Raw genomic sequence first — 19,630 nt, 5'->3', positions numbered from 1 at the left:
AGCTGCTGGCCTTGTTTCCCCAGCAGACAGACCCAAGCTAACTCCTTGGTCTGTATCTAATCTGCTTCTAGCTCCGCAGCGCCTTTGTTGCTAGAAATAAGCCTGCTTGCAGCCACCCCACTGCTGCAGCCACCACTGGGCACACACCACTCTGCCCTCTGGAACTACCCCTAGTATAAGGTGCACCCATTAGGTTAGGTTTAGCCTTTAGTCTAGATAAGTTGTAATTTCATTTTGCATACCTGTGGTTAAGTTAGGTTTAGCATTGTACTCTGTAAATTAGGCTCAGAGAATTGTTGCATTGTGTTTGTTACTTGCTAATTTGTGTAGTCTTGGTTAAGTTAGATCATAGATAAGATTTTGCTGTGTTCTGTATAATTGTGATTAAGTCTGTCTTCCCACAGTCAGCCCCCCCACACCCCCGGGCTTCCCCAATCACTTACAGTCTGTTTGTTCTCTGTGTCTCCCTAGCCTGCTTGTTCTCTGTGTCTCTAAGTTTAAATCTCCCTCCGCAGCGCCTCTGCCTTGTGCTCCTCTTCCCCCATCCCAATCTAGCATAAAACCCCATTGGTTACTTTTTTCCCTCTGATACACCTCACATTCTACATTTACACCACTGTGACACATTTTTACCTAGAATTGTTTCCTATTTAACATATTTTATCCATAACTGTTAGTTGGTTATATGCTGCTGTGACACACCCTTTACATAGAAATTGTTAGCTACCTGTTACATTTATATTTCTGTGTTAATTGGTTACCCACTGTATTGTATCCTACTGTATTGTACCCCACTATTGAAACCCCCTTACTGTTCACCGAAAGAAACCCCTCCCCAATTGTCTACCTTAACAAACCCCATACCCCTCACTATTGAATTTTCCCTGTTTTTGCATTTTCTTAATAAAGTTTATTTTGCACCCCAGCAGTGCAATAATTGTCCCCCGAGATCCCCTACCTGCTGGCAGGGACAGTTCTCAACTCACTTATAAAACTCTGATGGTGTGTGTCTGCACGTGTGCAGGACTATCAATACCCCAGAAACATCCAGAAGTAGGGTGTGGCAGTTACTAGACTAATTATATATATTTATTTATTTGCATAGGCCATTTCTGTTGTGGGCAATCCACCTGGCAGGTCATTCACCTGATAGCTGAACCAATGAAATTGCAAGGGGGAAAATGTTAGAAATAAGTCATCTTAAAGTCACATCAAGCGACTCTTCTTCCCTGCAGGAGTTAGCACGTCTGCTGTGAGGGCTTCATTTGGTGACACACTGTGGTATTTTGAAAAGAAAGAGGAGCTGGTATTATCAACAACTGAAGACATGTACTAAGTTTCTTCAGAAATTTCTTTCATCCTTTCCATTGTCAATATATTATGAACGTTCTTTGTGCAGACAGCATAATATATATATATATATGTCTTATTCGTTTCTTTAAAATGAGTAAGAAATCTTTGAAAGAAAGAGTAAGGTAATTGTTTATCATCCATTTTTATTATTGCTACACAATGAAGCTTTTAATTTGCAAAAAAGAGCGCAATGCATATAAGTGGCAGACCACAGTGCACCAATGAGCAATATTGCTCCTTGCACTGGCATGGCGCATTTCTGCAGGTTTATTCTTGTATAGTTTTTTCCTACCCCAATCCCTGTACTACTTTGTTTGTTTCTTTATTTCTTTTTCTCGGTTCTTATAAAATGGGCATTAGATTCTGATTCAGTGGCTGTTGAAACCACATTAGAGTCCTTACTCTGCTTACTACATATAGGCTTCTTGAGAACATTTAATAAGAGAAAAGTGAAGTGTGACTGTAACCAGTACCCTTGCATATAGGTCAGTCAGCCCTGGGAATTGGTGGGAATGGATTTAATAGGGCCATTACCAGCAAAAAAGAAGGGACACAGTATATAATGACAGCCATGGATTATCTTACCAGATGGGTGGAAACATTTCCACTTAGTAATAAATCAGCATAGGAGGTGGCAAAGAAAATCATACCAAATAGTTGTTTGGATGTCCAGAGTAGATATTGTCAGATCGTGGTTCTGAATTCAATAATAAGATAGAGACTTATTTTGAGGTTATTTTTACTATTTGTTCAACCACACTACTGGGGTCACAGATTATGGTGAACATGGGCTTCATTGCCCTGTGGTTTATTTTTTTTAATGTCCATTGTTAATGACAAGTGTTTGTGAACACACCCCTTATTTTTTGCAAACCCAGCTCTTGGTCACTGCATCAGGGTTGCTATAACATTTTTGGGATATCTTCACACCCACCAAAAAACCCCACACATTATTCCAGGTAATAATACTAAAAGATAGGATAGTAAACCACAGTAATGAAAAGCAATGCCAAAGAGGTGAAGGAACCTTCTTTTGGACAGGTCTCTATGTAAGTTTATCGTGTAAGTTATTCTTTCACTTTAACCTGGATATTTGCAAAAAAAAAAATGGGAACAGAATGAAGCTTGACCAACCTATACCACCCACAAACCAATGGACTGGCTGAAAACACTAACAAATCCAGCAAAAGGTAATTTTAGGGATGGGAAAATTAAATTACAGTACTAAGGCAAGTAGATTGCACCATGCCAGAAGATGCAACTTGCTTCTAAATTTTCAGAGTCAGTGTATTACACTGCAAATCTTTTTACTGTATCAAACGTGAAATGAAAAAATAATAATACCAATGCACTGTGATGGCCTCTTCCTTCTGTCTTTTTGATTACATATAATTTGTCTCAGTCAAGACTGCATGTTTACTTTTTTCCCTCTGCACAAACTAATGAATCACCATTTGTTACAGAGCATTGTGGAAATTGGTTGATGAGACTGGAAGTAATTGGGATGAATTTCTCGATGACATTTTATTTTCTTTGTGATCTAAACTGAACATAACAAAAAATGTCACCCATTTGACTAATGTATGGTTTTGAAGCAAGATTTCTAGACCAAGTCTCTTAGAACGACACAGAAACTGTATTTCAGTGCCGGCAGCTTCCATGTAAATATGTTGTTCTGAGTCTTCATTTTACAAATACCCCTTCTCCGTTTGCTTACAAAGTTACCAAATTTCAGTGAACTCAGTGAAGAATACTACAAATAGTACAGCATAGATTTGAAATCTAGAAAGAATTCTGACATTGCACTGGCTCTTACTAATATTTCTAAAACACAAGAAAAACGATGAACACAATATACTAGAAAAAAGCATTCTAAATATGGGAAAGGAACATTTGAGGTTGCGGACTGTGTTGTTACTGAATGTGAGAAAGAACAAGAAAGAGTGGGCTGCTGCAACCTACCTATTGTGGTCCATACAAAGTTACCGTTGTTGTGGGTAACAAAGTTAAATGGGAAACCATCTCAAGGAAACTTTTAGGATCTATGTACAGTATCTCCCACTTAAAACCATTTAAAGGCCCAGCAACATAAGGTGCTGAAAAAAGATCACAGGAAAACACTGAAATGGAAACTGCTGTGGGTGACATTATGGGGAGAGTGAGGAAAGAACCCTCAAGAGATTGGAAAAATGGATGGCATTGTATCTCAAACCCCATGACAGCAGAGTGATAATGTGGAGATTGCAGACAGAAGAAGAGGAATATGTAGTGGAAGAAATTTCCAGCAGCAATCTAAGTGATGTTGATAAGATTGAGGATGGGGAAGACAAAGAATGGTTTCTGAAAGGTAATTGCTTACCACATCTATTTTATTTCTTAAACAATTTGTTAACATACTTCCATTTATGAAGTATGTAAAGATTTTATGTAAAAATGGCAGCATTCACAATGCTAGAACAGAGAAAATGGAAATAATTACAACATATATAATGTGTTACTTTTTTTTTCCTAGTAAAATTTCTACAGCCCCACCATGCTAAAAAGAGACTGGAGGCCAAAATGAGAAAAACGTTTGTATGAATTTTCATTTCATGGCCCAAAGCCAAGAGGATGGCTGGGTGATGAGGTACATTTAAGTAACAAGAAACATGGATGGTGACTGGATTAACTCAATTATTGAAATTTTATCTGTTCTTTCATCATGTTTTGCAGGTTATTGATGTGTTTGTTGTGTGGTTGAGAAAGCAAGTGGAAAGGTAGGCCACACATTGTAATGGTACATGGAAATATCAAGTATCAGTAATTAAACCATCAAATGACTGTGGTCAAACATATTTAAGTCCAAATAGCCTTGAAGTGTGAATATAAACCTCTAATTGCAGCATTTTACTGTACTTACTGCTGCCAAATGTGCTCAAAAGTATGTTGAGGTGTATACCTGATGTTACAATCCTTCACATGTTTAGGGCCACATTAGTTTTGCTATATAGTTCAGTGGGGCCAGAACTTCAGCACAGATTGTCAGTTTTTAAATTAAGTTAATCACAGCACATGGGGTCTCTGATTACAAACCTTTTCTTTTTATCTTGTATATCTGATTTGTAACAGTAAGGATCCCTTGCGTTTGTGTATTTATGATGTTCTTTGTGTGCCAAAATGATGTATCCGTTAAAAACTTACTTGAGATGGCTTGTTCTTGTTGACACTCATCAGTAGTTTCCACTAGCATTCTATCAGGCAGATGAAGACAAATAAAACTGAAGGTAAATATTAACAAGCTTTCCTGCCCAACATGGACATAGCACATTGTCAATGTCAGCAAAGCACAGTCTTAAGAAACAGCAAATACAATGCTATGTTGGGGAATGAGTAATAGTAATGCTGTAATGAAATTGAGAAATTCAGTATAATCTACATTGCATGATTTGCTTCATTGGCAACTAACTGCATTTCTAATTATTTTTCTATCAACACAGACTGGAATTAGGCAAAGTGATATATTATTGCTTTCTCTCAATGCACCAAAGCATTGAGTTATTGTGGTAAGATGTTTTCAATTGTTATACTTGTGGATTGTCTGCACTAAATATAGTAATACACAACAGGCTTCAAACACAGCTGTGTAGCAGTGATAAATTTCCTTTATTGTGGACTTTTAAGAAGTTGAATACATACAAATGGAACTTCAGTGTAACTCTTGAAATTCTGAGGACCACATTTTAAAAACTAAAAGAGTGTGAGTATTATGTAGATAAAGTGAATTTAAAGAATATAGTCTGTAGTGTTTTAATCAAGGAATTCATAATATGATTTTCTCTTGTGTTAGTAAGACATTACAAATGAGAATATCTGCATGCAATATTTTGAAAAATCATTAACAAATGGTTGAAATCATATTACCAATAACATATGTATATGTATTTATACTTACAGATAACATTCATGGAAACTAAAGAATTGTTAATCATTGACCCCTTGTGTAGTGAGACCACATATGTAAGAGCCTTCCTGAGGAAGTGGAGGTGATTTTTTTAAAGATACTTATTTGCAGAGTTTACATGTAGTGTTAGTGTGAAACTATTTTCAATAAATGTAACAATCGGGAGGCTAACGTCTGCCTGAAAAGAAAGATGGAAACAGCATGCACTTGTACTGGCCATGCTTACTAATGGGCATTGAGTGAACTTGTGTTATTTGAGCATGGCTAACTACTTCATTGAATTTGGACACAAAACACTAGCATTTAAGATGAGTGACAAGGTGCTATTAGCAACATGGGACAGCAAATCAAGTGATATATAGCGTAAGCCTGATACACACTTGTTTTCATATTATCGTGTGTGTATATATATTAGCACTAAGTCATTACAACCATCCATTAGAGAGAAAGAAAGAATTAAACATGTACAGAAACTAAGAAAAACCCACTTCCACTTACACAGTCAGCTACTGTACTCCATACAAATTTCAGAATCTTCATCTACGAAGTAACTGGAAAATCCACAACAGATTAGAAAATAATGATTGTGGAACATGAGAAACAGATGGGCACACCTGTGGACCCTCAGCCTAAAGGTATTCAATACCAAATTTTCATCCTCATTTGTTAATGTGTAATTATGATGTCTTTTCTAAATGTATTTACAGCTTAAAGACATCAGTACTGTAGGAACCACACAAGAAGCTCTGATTATGCTTAGAAAAATGGCAACTCTTAATGAAGGAGGAGTGGAATTATGTCACAAAGAGTTCTCTTAGTACACCTACAGTGGGGTAGGTCACAGGTTTCGTTCTCTAATGGTGACTCTGTATGTATAATTTCTTTAAGTACTGAAGCTTAATGGTGAATGGTTGCTATTGAAAGAACAGTGTAAAGCAGTTGGATATTGTTATATCCACCAACAGTCAAGTAAAAAAGTTTGAGAACAGACAGGTACCAAATATAATTTAATGTATACTCCCCCCCAACCCCCCGAACACAAATGCAAACCAGTTAATTGAAATAATTGCTTAATGAATACATCAAGATTTCTATTTAGAGTTTTGGTTACAAAGTAATCATATTGCTTTTTCAGTGAGCATGGAAGAGTACTGCATATACTGCTACTTGGTCACTTGCAAAAATGGAAATGAGGACTGCATGATGATAAACAGAAAGTTGTAAGAGAAACATACACTATATGTTGCAGCAGATAAATATGCAGAATATGACTGTTTGTAGTTCAAGAACAAAAAAGTCATGTCCCCGCATCTAGCCACTTGCATATAGACCCAACATAATAACCTGCCTAACAGGATTCTTGTCATAATTCCACAGTAGTAAACATTTTTACCACTGCTAATAGTCAGATCTTGAGTCATTCATATGTTGAAAAAGATTTTATAAATGTAATTAATAGAAATTATGTTTAGCATTTCTGCGATTTCATTTTCTCACCTATTACTTATCAAAGGTCCAGTTTGGCTCTTATAAGAAGTGAGCACATGTGCCCTGCCTTCCATAAGGAACCAATGCAGAAATCTTTACTGATGAGAAGAAAGTACAGGTGCAACAAGTGTGCATAGTTCAGACATTTACCAAAAATGTGCATTGTATAATTGTTTTAAGCGTAATACTTAGGTTTTCTTGGAACACAGTTCATTTCAGTACAGAAAGGTGTTCATAACTGTATCTATACATATGTATAGAGCCTTGGTTTTGAAAAAAATGTTGGAATGAAAAGTAAACTGCTCTTGTTTATATACCTGGTTGTAATAAAAGTTTTTAAATTTTGAAAATCTTTGTAGCTCCACATTTACAATGGCAATTTCAAAATGGTAGAAAATTGTGACCAGACATCAACATTCATCATGGCTTGCTACCTCTCACTTTTGTCATCTTCTGTTCAAGGGGCAGCAATTGTGATAGATGGCTGATGCCCTGTCAGAATTTGCTACCCATACTAGAGGATGCAAAAGGTGAGAGGTGGCAACTTGTGCCAGAGGCCCCTATCTGTCAGAATATACTGTCCCATTCGCAAATTCCATTGTTACCAGCCATCAGAATTTGCTACACTATTGTAAGTGCATAGCTGTGATTTGTTGTTCTAGCCCATGTTCTCCCTCACCTCATCCATCTCTACTGTTACATGCAGCATGTCATCCTGATTCTTCTGTAAATAACCTAGCACACACTGGGGTACTGTAAAAATATAATCATCATCACCTACATTTTCACTACTTCATTGAGAGCATGTCATGGCAGAATTATAAAGCCAAACACACTTCCATTGCTATATATGCTGAGTAGATATTATGGGGAATCTGTGGCATTATCTGATTACCATACAAAAATAATTAAATAGCTACCCTAGTTGTAGCAAACTGTACAGCTGAGCTATAGGGGAATACTCTAGCATCTCAGAGCAAGAGAAACAGTCTATTAAACAGAGCTGGGTCAGAGTTTTTCCTTTTTCCATAGTTTGCAAAAACCAAAAAACCTTTTGATTTCAGACTGGACAGGAATTGGAATTGCCTGCACACCTGTTTGTGGGAGGTGGGGAGGTTACTGGGAAGAGAGGGAATGGAGAGCATCCTGCCTGTGGGAGAGGGGGAAGGGAGAGTTGCAGCCATAGAGCATTCATGGCAGGAGAGGGCCCATGCTACTGTCTGGCAGCATTGGAGTTGGGGTGAGGGAAACTTCACAGGTGACCTGCTACCTCTGCCAGAATGCTGTGTGCAGAGCTGCTGATAGGGGGACCAGTAACCTCTGGAGCCATCTTTTATACAGGCGGCAATATGAAGACTCTGCCACTGCTGTGGGCCAAGTGGTAGAGCCACCACCTGCACAGCACCAACACTAGCCTTAGGGCTTGGCTACACTTGCAAGTTGCAGCACTGGTGGAGGCTTTCCAGCGCTGCAATTATTCTCCGTCCACACTTGCAAGGCACATCCAGCGCTGCAACTCCCTGGCTGCAGCGCTGGCTGTGCACCCGTTCTGGTTGGGGTATAAGGAATGCAGCGCTGGTGATCCAGCGCTGCTCATCAGGTGTGGACACACACCAGTGCTTTAATTGGCCTCCAGGGAATAAGGAGATATCCCAGAATTCCTGTTCAGCCACTCTGCTCATCAGTTTGCACTCTACTGCTCTGGCCTCAGGTGACCTGCCCTTTAAATGCCCCGGGAATTTTAAAAATCTCCTTCCTGTTTGCTGCAGCCAGGTGTGGAGTGCAATCAGTTAATCTTTACAGGTGACCATGCCTCCACGTGGCAAACGAGCCCCAGCATGGAGCACTGGCGAGTTGCTGGACCTCATTAGTGTTTGGGGGGAGGAAGCTGTGCAGTCCCAGCTGCGCTCCAGCCGTAGGAATTGATATCTTTGAGCAGGTATCAAGGTCCATGCTGGATAGGGGCCATGATCGGGACGCGCTGCAATGCGGGGTTAAAGTAAAGGAGCTGCGGAGTGCCTATTACGAAGCCCGCGAGGGAAACCGCAGGTCCGGCGCTGCCCCCATGACCTGCCGTTTTTTACAGGGAGATGGACGCGATACTTGAGGGTGACCCCACTGCCAATCCTAGGACCACGATGGACACTTCTGAGCAGGGTGGGGGACAGGAGGAGGAGGAGGAGGCGGCGGCGGCGGGCGGGGAGGAAACCACGAGTGAAGGTACTGGGATGGGGGAAGACACCCCAGAGTCCCAGGAGGCATGCAGCCAGCAGCTCTTCTCAAGCCAGGAGGAAGGAAGCCAATCGCAGCACACAGCAGTTGCTGAAGGACAAGCAGAGGAGCGAGTTACCGGTAAGCGGCTTTTATTTTCAGGGTGGAAATCTTTCGGGAGAGGAGGGGGGGTTAGGGCTGCATGCATGCATGCCTAGATGTGGAATAGCCCATTGATGTGGTCTATCACATCGCGGTAATTGGCTGCAGTAATCTCCTCAAAAGTTTCAGCCAGAGCGTGGGCAATGTGCCTGCGCAGGTTTATTGGGAGAGCCACTGTGGTCCTTGTCCCAGTCAGGCTAACGCGTCTGCGCCACTGTGCCGCGAGGGGTGGGGGGACCATTGCTGCACACAGGCAAGCTGCATAGGGGCCAGGGCGGAATCCGCATTGCTGTAGAAGACCTTTCCGCTCTTCCCTGGTGACCCGCAGCAGGGAGATATCTTCCAGGAGTAACTCCTGTGGAAAATGTTGGGAGACTGTTTAGTGCAGATCCCCCATGCAGATGTTTGCTGACCCCAATGCACAGAAACCCCTGCACAGCCCTGAAGCAATCAGTACCCCTTACTCACCATTTCGTGGCTGCTGTTGTGTTATGTGTGTGCTCTTATTTGTTATGTGAAAAATATGCTAAAGTGAAGACTGTAAACTCCTTCAGTGTGTGGGAATTACTGTTTGGATGAGATAATGAACAATGCTACCCTGTTAACTGTTGCAATTTTTGCCTTCCAAAAGCGACCTTGACTGCTGGACTGCCAATCTCCACCACAGCACAGAGACTACAGAATCTGAGGAAAAAGCCACGAAAAACCAAGGAAGACGTGCTGAAAACAGTTATTGATCACTCTGCTAGAGAGAGTAAACACCTGCAGGAGTGGAGAGAAAGTGAAAGCAGGATCCGCCAGAGACATTGGCGGAGAAACACTGTGGCAAAGAGGAAAAGCACAGACCAGCTGCTAGGCATCCTGGCGCGCCAAGTGGACTCTCTCCAGGCACTCGTAGCCATGCAGGCAGAGCAGTCCCGTGCTGCCCCACAGCCCCCCCCCCCGTCCCAAATTTTATTCTCTTCTGCCCCAATGTCAGCTCCAAACCCCCTTCCCCAGCATCCAGGTTCTTACCACCACCAGCTGCCTCCAACACCTGTACGTTCACCAACCAGCCCTGAGAACTACGACCCTTACCCTCTGCACTCAACCCCCATCACCATGCAGTATATGCACCCTGAAGTGCAGCAGCCATTGCACAGCACTGCAGACAGGACATATGCAAACTTGTGACTGTACAGTTCACCAACCCAGCCCCCTGCCCTAGGTTCCTGAAATGTTGTGTGTCTGTCAATGAAGTATTTTTCTTTTCAATAAAATAAATCTTGGCTTTGAAAACAGTCTTTATTATTGCAGATAGTGAAAGATACCTTATCCCAGTAAAGAAACAGTCACTGGAAATCATGTTAGGGATAATAGAATCCTAACAGTGTAACCACTGCACTTCACTCTCATGCAAGGCAGCAAACATTACTGTTGGCTTTCAGCCTCAAATTCTTCCCTCAAGGCATCCCTAATCCTTGTAGCCCTGTGCTGGGCCTCTCTAGTAGCCCTGCTCTCTGGCTGTGCAAATTCAGCCTCCAGGACTTGAACCTCGGTGGTCCATGCCTGACTGAATGTTTCACCCTTCCCTTCACAAATATTATGGAGGGTACAGCATGTGGATATAACCGCGGGGATGCTGCTTTCCCCCAAGTCTAGCTTCCCATACAGAGATCTCCAGCGAGCTTTTAAACAGCCAAAAGCACACTCCACAGTCATTCGGCACTGGCTCAGCCTGTAGTTGAACCGGTCCTTGCTCCTGTCAAGCTTCCCTGTATAGGGTTTCATGAGCCAAGGCAGTAACGGGTAAGCGGGGTCTCCAAGGATCACAATGGGCATTTTGACATCCCCTACTGTGATCTTCCTGTCTGGGAAATAAGTCCCTGCCTGCATCTTCCTGAACAGGCCACTGTTCCGAAAGATGCGTGCATCATGCACCTTTCCAGGCCAGCCTGTGTAAATGTCAATGAAACGTGCACGGTGATCCACAAGCGCCTGGAGAACCATAGAGAAATACCCCTTCCGATTAACGTATTCTGATGCTAGGTGGGGGGGGGGTGCCAGAATAGGAATATGCGTCCCATCTATCGCCCCTCCACAGTTAGGGAAACCCATTTGTGCAAAGCCATCCACAATGTCCTGCACGTTCCCCAGAGTCACAGTCCTTCTTAGCAGGATGCGATTAATTGCCCTGCAAACTTGCATCAACATGATTCCAACAGTCGACTTTCCCACTCCAAACTGGTTCCCGACCGACCGGTAGCTGTCTGGAGTTGCCAGCTTCCAGATTGCAATAGCCACCCACTTTTCCACCGTCAGGGCAGCTCTCAATCTTGTGTCCTTGCGCCGCAGGGTGGGGGAGAACTCAGCACACAGTCCCATGAAAGTGGCTTTTCTCATACGAAAGTTCTGCAGCCACTGCTCGTCATCCCAGACTTCCATGACGATGTGATCCCACCACTCAGTGCTTGTTTCCCAAGCCCAAAAGCGGCGTTCAACGGTGCTGAGCATTTCCGTGAATGCCACAAGCACTGTAGTGTCACACGCGGCAGGCGACTCGATATCATCGGACTCCTCACTGTCACTTTGGAGCTGAAGGAATAGCTCAACTGCCAAACGTGTTGTGCTGACGACACTCATCATCACAGTCCTCAGCAGCTCAGGCTCCATTTCCCACAGAAATCGCGATTCACAGACAGAGTAAAAAACAGCAAGCAACTCACAATGGCGCCAAACGTGGCCAGAAAAACTGTGAATGCTGGGATGCGAAGCGATGCACCACGGGGCGTTGGGACAGGAAGCGGAATGACCTGCACCCTTCTGTCCCCTTCCCACAACCCACAGCGCAAAAATGGGACCAGGTGCTCTGTGGGATAGCTGCCCACAATACACCTCTCAATACAGCGCTGCAAATGCTGCAAGTGTGGCCACACTGCAGCGCTGGTAGCTGTCAGTGTGGCCACACTCCAGCGCTGGCCCTGCACAGCTGGACGACCAGCGCTGCAACTTGCCAGTGTAGCCAAGCCCTTAGAGCTGTTACATAAGCAGGGTTGAATGAGCTCTCCCGACACCTAGTGAGGAACCGGGGGAAGAGACCTCAGGAGCAGACCGCATTTACAAAGACACACCTACTTTGCCTATGTGATCAGCAGACAAACCTGCTTTGCCAAAGTAATTAATTTTGGTTGCTTTTGTCTAAATATCACTTTAGTAGTCAATGCAGGGTAATCAAATGTTATCCTGATTGTACGATTAAAGGGCAGCAGAACTGTACTTATTATGCCTAGACTGAAGGATCACTGACTGGACCTCACTTACTAAGTAGAAGTCAGAGGGGTAGGGAAAAGCGCCTGCTGGGTGGTGTGCACTGTGTTTAAAGAGTCCTGGATCCCATCTGATCCTACCTCTGTGGTGTCAAAGACAAACTTGATCAGACTCAATTTAGAATCTGTTTTTCTACTCATTGATTACTAGGGCTGAAAGCAACAGGGAGCAGGTCTAGTGTCACAATGAAAATACAGAGGCTGTACTAGCAGTAAGGTTACCCACTACTTAGTGAAATCACTGAGCTGAAATAACAAAGAAGTGGGCTAAGTGATGGAACCTCAGAACACAGCAGCAAGCAGCAGAGATAACGGTGACAGGAGTGAGCTGCAGCAAAGGCATTGCATGATCCTTTAGGGTAGGAGGTGAATCCACGTGCAGGAGCCCCTGAATTCTGGGACTTCACTGACTTCAAACAGCCAACAGTGAGTGGGTGCAGCAGAGGGAAAGGGAGTGGTGTGTTCAAGGGACACTTGTCCATTGGACTCTCACTGCCAGGGGGGAAACTGAGGCAAGGGACACCGCCCAACATAATGTGGGGAAAGTTTTTACTTATGGTTTGCAGGCTTTTGAATCCCTGTTGCAGTGTTTTCCCAAATTAGTGCTGAGTTCTGATACCAGTCAGCTCTGTGTTCTTGGGGAACCGGACGCAGTGTCCAGCTTGTCTGACTCATGAAGGACACCACCACCACCATCCAGCCTCTGCTTGAACCAAAACTGATCAGAGGAAAGACTTACAAAAAGCAATGAAAAGGCGGTGGGAGACACCTAATCCCCTCCTGAAAAGGGTGATAGGATTAAGGCAACTCCCCTAGCCTCATCTGCATGAAAGATGGGACAGGGAGGCATCGCCATTAGCATACAGAATGGAGAACAGAGATTCCAAGGCAAGAACCGCACTGAACTCTAGGACCAGAAAAGTAGGGAAGCATTGCATCATGGGGGATCTCTGCCCCAGATGTTAATGAACCTACCCCTGCACACACCCTGCTCAGCAGTTATCAGACCAATTCTAGTAATGAATCCTTGATTGATATCCAAAATACTGAAGCTGCCTAGTTACATTGTGAGCTCCCTTGAAGGACCACCACCCAGGAATGAGGAGTTTGTATTGTCTAGCCTAAAGAAAACCCTTGAGTCATCAGTTTACTTGAACCATTGTTGTTTCCCTACAAAAAAACCCTTAAGTGTTCTGATGCATGGATCCAAACTCTAGATCAGTTCCACTGGGATTTCATCTTCTCCTGACTGATCATGCTGGGGGCTCTGCCTGTCTCCAGCACTCAGGACCCTGAGCTACCACCATCACCTGGGAACCCCGACCAGTTCCAGCTTCATTGAATAGTGAGACCCAAGCTCACCGTTTTCTTTTCTACCTCAGGTATAACTTTCTAACCCTCACTTGTTTGATCAGGTATAGTTGTCTAGATGAGACTTGTGATCTTGAATAATGCAACTTTTATGTTTGTTTAGGCTCTCCTTGTGTGGTTATCACTATTATTAAATAAATAACTTATGGTTAAGCTGGTTGCTTCCCTCTCTCTGAAATTTACTCTTGTGTTTTTTGCTTCCCCATTTAGTCTGCAGCAACGCTCCTCTTACCTATGCTAAAGATCCCTGTAGCACCCTAAAATACTGTGGGGTTTGCTCATCAAGTAGGTTACTACGAGAACAATTGTAACATGAAAGTGGGGATAGGGACATGCTGAACCTGTGACATATGAGGGTGGCAGCTTGAAAGTGCTGCTCAACCCAGACTACTGAGTCCAGGGGTTTATAAGGTTGGCAGCTTGAAAGTGTCCAGGGGAACTGTTTACTTTCACAAGCTGGTCATCGCCTACTCAAATGCTTCCTCCATTCTGTTTATCCCTCTATGCTAGATACACATTGTCCCTCCACATTGCATTAATGGGAGAGGAAAGGTTCCTATTCCCTTCTAGCAAAATACTTCTTTCTAGATTAGAATGACTGTTCACCCAAGAACCAATTAGCTGAGAAGATGAGGTAGAGCCTTCCTTTTTCCAGAGGTAGCAATACAACCTTAACAGGAATTGAACTTGAAGAGTCTATTAGCATGAGTATAACATTATCTCTCAAAGGTATTCTAAATCAATCCCTACACTTTTCCTAGTGCAGGGAGTTATTATACATCATTGATTTTCCAAGTACTGCACAGTTTTATTAGCATGTGTTATATAGCTATAAAATATTGTAGCTTTGCCAAACACCACATTTGTTAACCTTTAATTTGGTTAGGGTAAAATATTCATCTAAAGCCATGTCTGAAGCATGTTCTATTTAACAGAGCCCTCAACATCAACAGGAAATGGTACCAAACACTGCAACCTATAAAAGTGATTACCATTTTGGGACAATTCGGAAGAATTTTAAATGGAGGACTGACCAAAAGCACCCCAGTATTCATACCCTACACTATTGTAATAATCTTTGTACAAAATATGCCTTGTGAGGTATCATTTGAAAACTAAACTTGCTGGTTAATATCACAGTGAAATGAACGTAGAACCATTATAGGTAAAGTTATGAAATGCCCCTGTATGATGTTAGCACATGTTCAAAACCACACAGCCTTGCCTAGGCAAAAGTTGCTAAACAAGTCTGTCCTAAACAGAGGAATACGTTTACTACTCATGTAAATTGGGGTAAACAGCATCCTCCAGACAGCAGGGTGAGGAATTGGCAGGAGACAAAGAAAAATTTGCATCTGAGCAAACACAGATGGGGAGGAGGAGTCTGGTGGTGAAAGAGCATGGAGCTTCCGTCGCCTTCTTTACTGTTTGAATAAACTGCTTTGAGGGATAATCTTCAGAAAAATCCACAAAGGTTCACTGGACTTTAAGAGAGGTAGAGAGAACCCTGAGTTCTCCCTTTTTTACATAAGATAAAGGCACCAGCACCTTCAGGCCTCTGGGGGAGATCCTAACCAAGGAAATGGGTCAGTCACCATCTTGCTGGAAGACTGTGAATGAGAGGCCATCTTGAACAAAAGACTTGAAAAATTGCTAGATTAAGTTTTAGATGTTCTGATTATTTGCTTGTGACCATATCTAACTGTCTCATATCTGAATTCACTTAAAATTTTATGTTCTTTTGGTAATAAACTTGTTTTATGTTTTAATCTGAACCAAGTCAGTGCTGTGTTTAAACTGAACTGTTGGGTAACTCCAGTTAAAGTACCAAAATATGGAATATTGGCTCTTTACCAGGGCAATGACCTTTTTAATAACTGAACTGTCCAGGGAATGGTGGAGCAGTGCAGAACACACATTTTGGGGAAGATTCAGGACTCCAATTATGTTTGGGTACCAACCACAGCCGGTGGAAGCCAGAGTGTGGCGTTGCTGACAGGCTGCTGCACCAAGGTTGCATCCATACACGGACACTCAGGGTGTGACCTGCATTCCAGCAGGCTGTTTTTGAGCGGCATGCATACAGCTTGGGAGCTACAGCAGCAAAGCATTGAGGCACCCAAGGTTGCAGGGCAGGCGGTGACAACCTATCACTGGATTGCACTCTGGAATGCGACAGGGGCATTCTTCAAAACACTATTCTGCATGTGGAAACCTGCCCATGATTTTGGCTTTGTTCAAGAAGCAGCCTACTAAGCAAGAATCAGAGGGGTAGCCGTGTTAGTCTGGTTCTGTAAAAGCAGCAAAGAATCCTGTGGCACCTTATAGACTAACAGAAGTTTTGCAGCATGAGCTTTCGTGGGTGAATACCCACTTCTTCGGATGCAAGAAAGCTTCTTCACCCATGAAAGCTCATGCTGCAAAACATCTGTTAGTCTATAAGGTGCCACAGGATTCTTTGCTGCTTTTACTAAGCAAGAGTTAGCCTACAAAAAGCTTTATTTTAAAAAGCATAATTTTGCCTCACTGGGGCTAGATTATGCACTCTAGAGAACTGCATGGGGGAGTAGAAACTCAGGCTCAGAAGCTCCTGACTGCTCTGTCTACCTACCCTCCCCCTCATCACACACCATTATTAAAAGTAAGGTCTCATTCTGAAGAACTCAAACACTTTCTAGCCCTAAAAAGGCAGTTACTGTTCAAACTTGGGAATAATGCCACCAAGTGCTCACAGATGGAAAGATATACCCGACAGGGCTGTTTTTAAAATGTCAATCTTTAAAATAGATCTTTTCTTGTTGTTAAGTGGGTTTTCCCACCACCTAATGATTGATTCATGCTTCAAATCAATTTCAGATTTTAGATCCTTCTTCCTAGGAGATAGGAAGACCCTATCTGGGAAGGCAGCCCACTGGAGCCATAAATACTGCAATAATTGCCTTTGAATCCTCATAAGTCTGTTTAAAGTAACATTTCAGAGGCTTTATTGTACATTAAACATTACTTCAATCCTCAGGAAGATGAACTTTCTTTAACCTTAGAATCCAGACTCAGACAATGCAGTGTGATGGTTCATCTAATCTCTTTTGGTATATCTTCTGCTTTTAGATCCATTTGATTTGATTTTTCCTCATTAGTTTGTTTTTTGTGCTAGCAATCTAAAGCCCTGTTTGAATAGCTCTAATCAACAGTTAATGATGTGAATGCACTGGAAAAATCAAACAATCTTGTTTTTGAAAGAAACAAGGTTCACAGAGGATGAGAGATTTAGTGTTATGTTCTGACCTTAATTTTGTTAGAAGAATGTTCTTAGAACTCCCCAAACATAATATTGTATATTTCAACACATCTCTTTAGTAACCCAACCAGCTGAGACCCGACAATAGGCAGCCAGATAAAGGGACATGTGAATTCAAAACTACAAATTAACAGATTTACAACTTCTTCAGTAGTTATAAAAAAGGTAAGAGGTTTATAGGTCTTTGTCATGTAAATATCAGAAATAAAACATTCATTACAAAAGAACAGTACTAAGTTAGAAATTTGTTCTCAGAGGCAGGACTGCGGCTTGGATCAACTTAGCCATACTAATCATGTAATATAACCACATCCAGAAGTAATCAATGGCATAGTGGCAAGAGTTCATAAGCATCATTAACCAGCAGCCTTTTGTCTTTCATTTGAAAATATTACACTTCCTTTTAACAGACAAGGTGATTTAGGACTGCTGCATATACAAAGCAGCATGTCACACAGCAGAAAAGCAATAGCCCTGTGCATGGACCTGGTGAGACAGCCTAGGAGACTGAAGTGATTTCTACGTTACATGTATAACATGAGTAATTCAGCAGCAGCTCTGAGGACAATTCTGGTGTATCTGATGGAGTTAAGCCACCCTGATTGTCTGCATTTCTGTAAAAACTACTTGACAGGAGCTCCTTTGGGAAATAGGTGTGGCCCTTACTGCTCCCCGTGCTTCATTCCTTTGAAACTGCAGCAGCAGCTCACAAGCATTGCTGCCTTACAAAATGATGTTGACCTCATTTACATCAGCATACGGCCACTGCAGTTATTAAATCACTTGTGCGCGCACTTCACTCCTTGTGTCCGCGATGCGTGTCCTTGCTAGGAGCACTTGTATTGTCACTGTGGGGCAATGCAGGAAGTCTCCTGAAAGCCATTAACAATCAACACAAGCAACAAGGGGCCAAAACTGATGCGGTGTCGACCCAATTACATTGACAGGGACTCTTCACTGCTCGGGAGGTGGTGTTACTAAATTGGCGTAGAGGGGCACTTGTCAGCAAGACCCAAATTTAAGTGAAGAAAATTCCACAGCTAGGTGGACACAAGGCAGCTTACATCGACCTAACCCTTTAGTGTAGCCCAGGTGTAAGTGTCTGAATTGCTGATCCTGTCCCTGTTGCTCATGCAATAGGTAGAGCACCACAAGGATAAACAAAGATCTCAGTGGGCTATAAGTGCAAATAGACTAGCAGTTGCTAAGGAAGATACTACATAAATCTGTAGATTTGCAATGGCTGTGTCAAAGCAGCAAGGGCTTGCCCAAGATCTGCACTGATACAATAGTCCCCTATTAGCTTAAAAAGTGACTTCTCCACTCTGAACAAGTGGTTTGCTCTGGAGGGTCCCAGCCACATCAGCCAATAGGCTTCTCAGCTGCTGAGATTTTGTCCTCTCCTATTCCACCTGTCTGCAAGTCCTTAGTGACTAACATATTGCATCTATAGTAATACACCCTGTGAGAACCACACCAGGGCAAAGGGACTGCCATTTCTATGGTTTAGATGCCAGGCCATAATCATATATGAGATATCACAGGGAGGATAAGCATGAAAATAGGAAGACTGAGCATATCATTCTTAGATTAGTGACATCTTTGTGTCCCGGCACTGTGTATTTGGAGAGAGAAGCCTCATGGCTGTTCTACTTTACACTCCCTTTCCCCAGTTACCCAGCAGGACAGCCACACATCTTTTTGACTCACACTTTTTGGAACTTGTACCTTGATTCAGTGCCAGAGTAAACTGCAGCTACTTTGCACAAGGGGAGAAGCAAATATAAAGTGGGTGCCATATACAAGGGTAAGATTTAACACCAGCCCAACACAGGCACAGCTACTCAGTGGAGAATTAAGCCTTGTGTTAAATGTTTAGCACCCCAATGCCAGAAAACTTGGACAAAGCTAGAGGGAATTCAGAGATAAACAAATGTGACCTGCAGTGAGTGACTGCTGAAGATTAAAAAAAATGTGAAGTTTGGATAAGTTGTGACCACATAGTAATGTAATCCTTAAGTATCTGAAAGGTGTGAACACAAAGGAGCAAGTGAATATAGTGTGAAATGGTGCCATAATCAAGACTACAAGAGGGAAAACTTGGGTTGAATACCAAGGTAAACTTCCAGACAAGTAGTTTGACTTTAGATGAGTCTCCCTAGAAGAGAGGTGGTAGATGCCCAGTCATGAACCTTAGCATCATGAGTAAGTACTAGAAGATGTATCACAGGAATAACCCTGCATTGGCATAGAGATGGCCTACATGATCCAGGATCTCTTTTCTCTAGCTTCTATGACTATGGTGAATGTTTGTTAAAATTAGGATCTTATTAAAAGTAACAAATATTCTCCAGAGGCTCACATTAAACATTCATTTTTCTTCTCACTAATCACCAAGGATGGGCACAAAGTCTTACTAGGTCACCTCCCACCCCTTCTTTGAGTCATTTTACCGGCTCCCTAATGCTTTCTAGGTCATGTTAAAACTTTGTCCTTGCTTTC

The sequence above is a fragment of the Mauremys reevesii genome, linkage group 1 (genome assembly GCF_016161935.1).
Source record: "Mauremys reevesii isolate NIE-2019 linkage group 1, ASM1616193v1, whole genome shotgun sequence".
NCBI classification, from domain to species: Eukaryota; Metazoa; Chordata; order Testudines; family Geoemydidae; genus Mauremys; species Mauremys reevesii.
The sequence above is the reverse complement of the archived record's forward strand: the minus strand, read 5'-3'. Positions refer to the sequence as shown.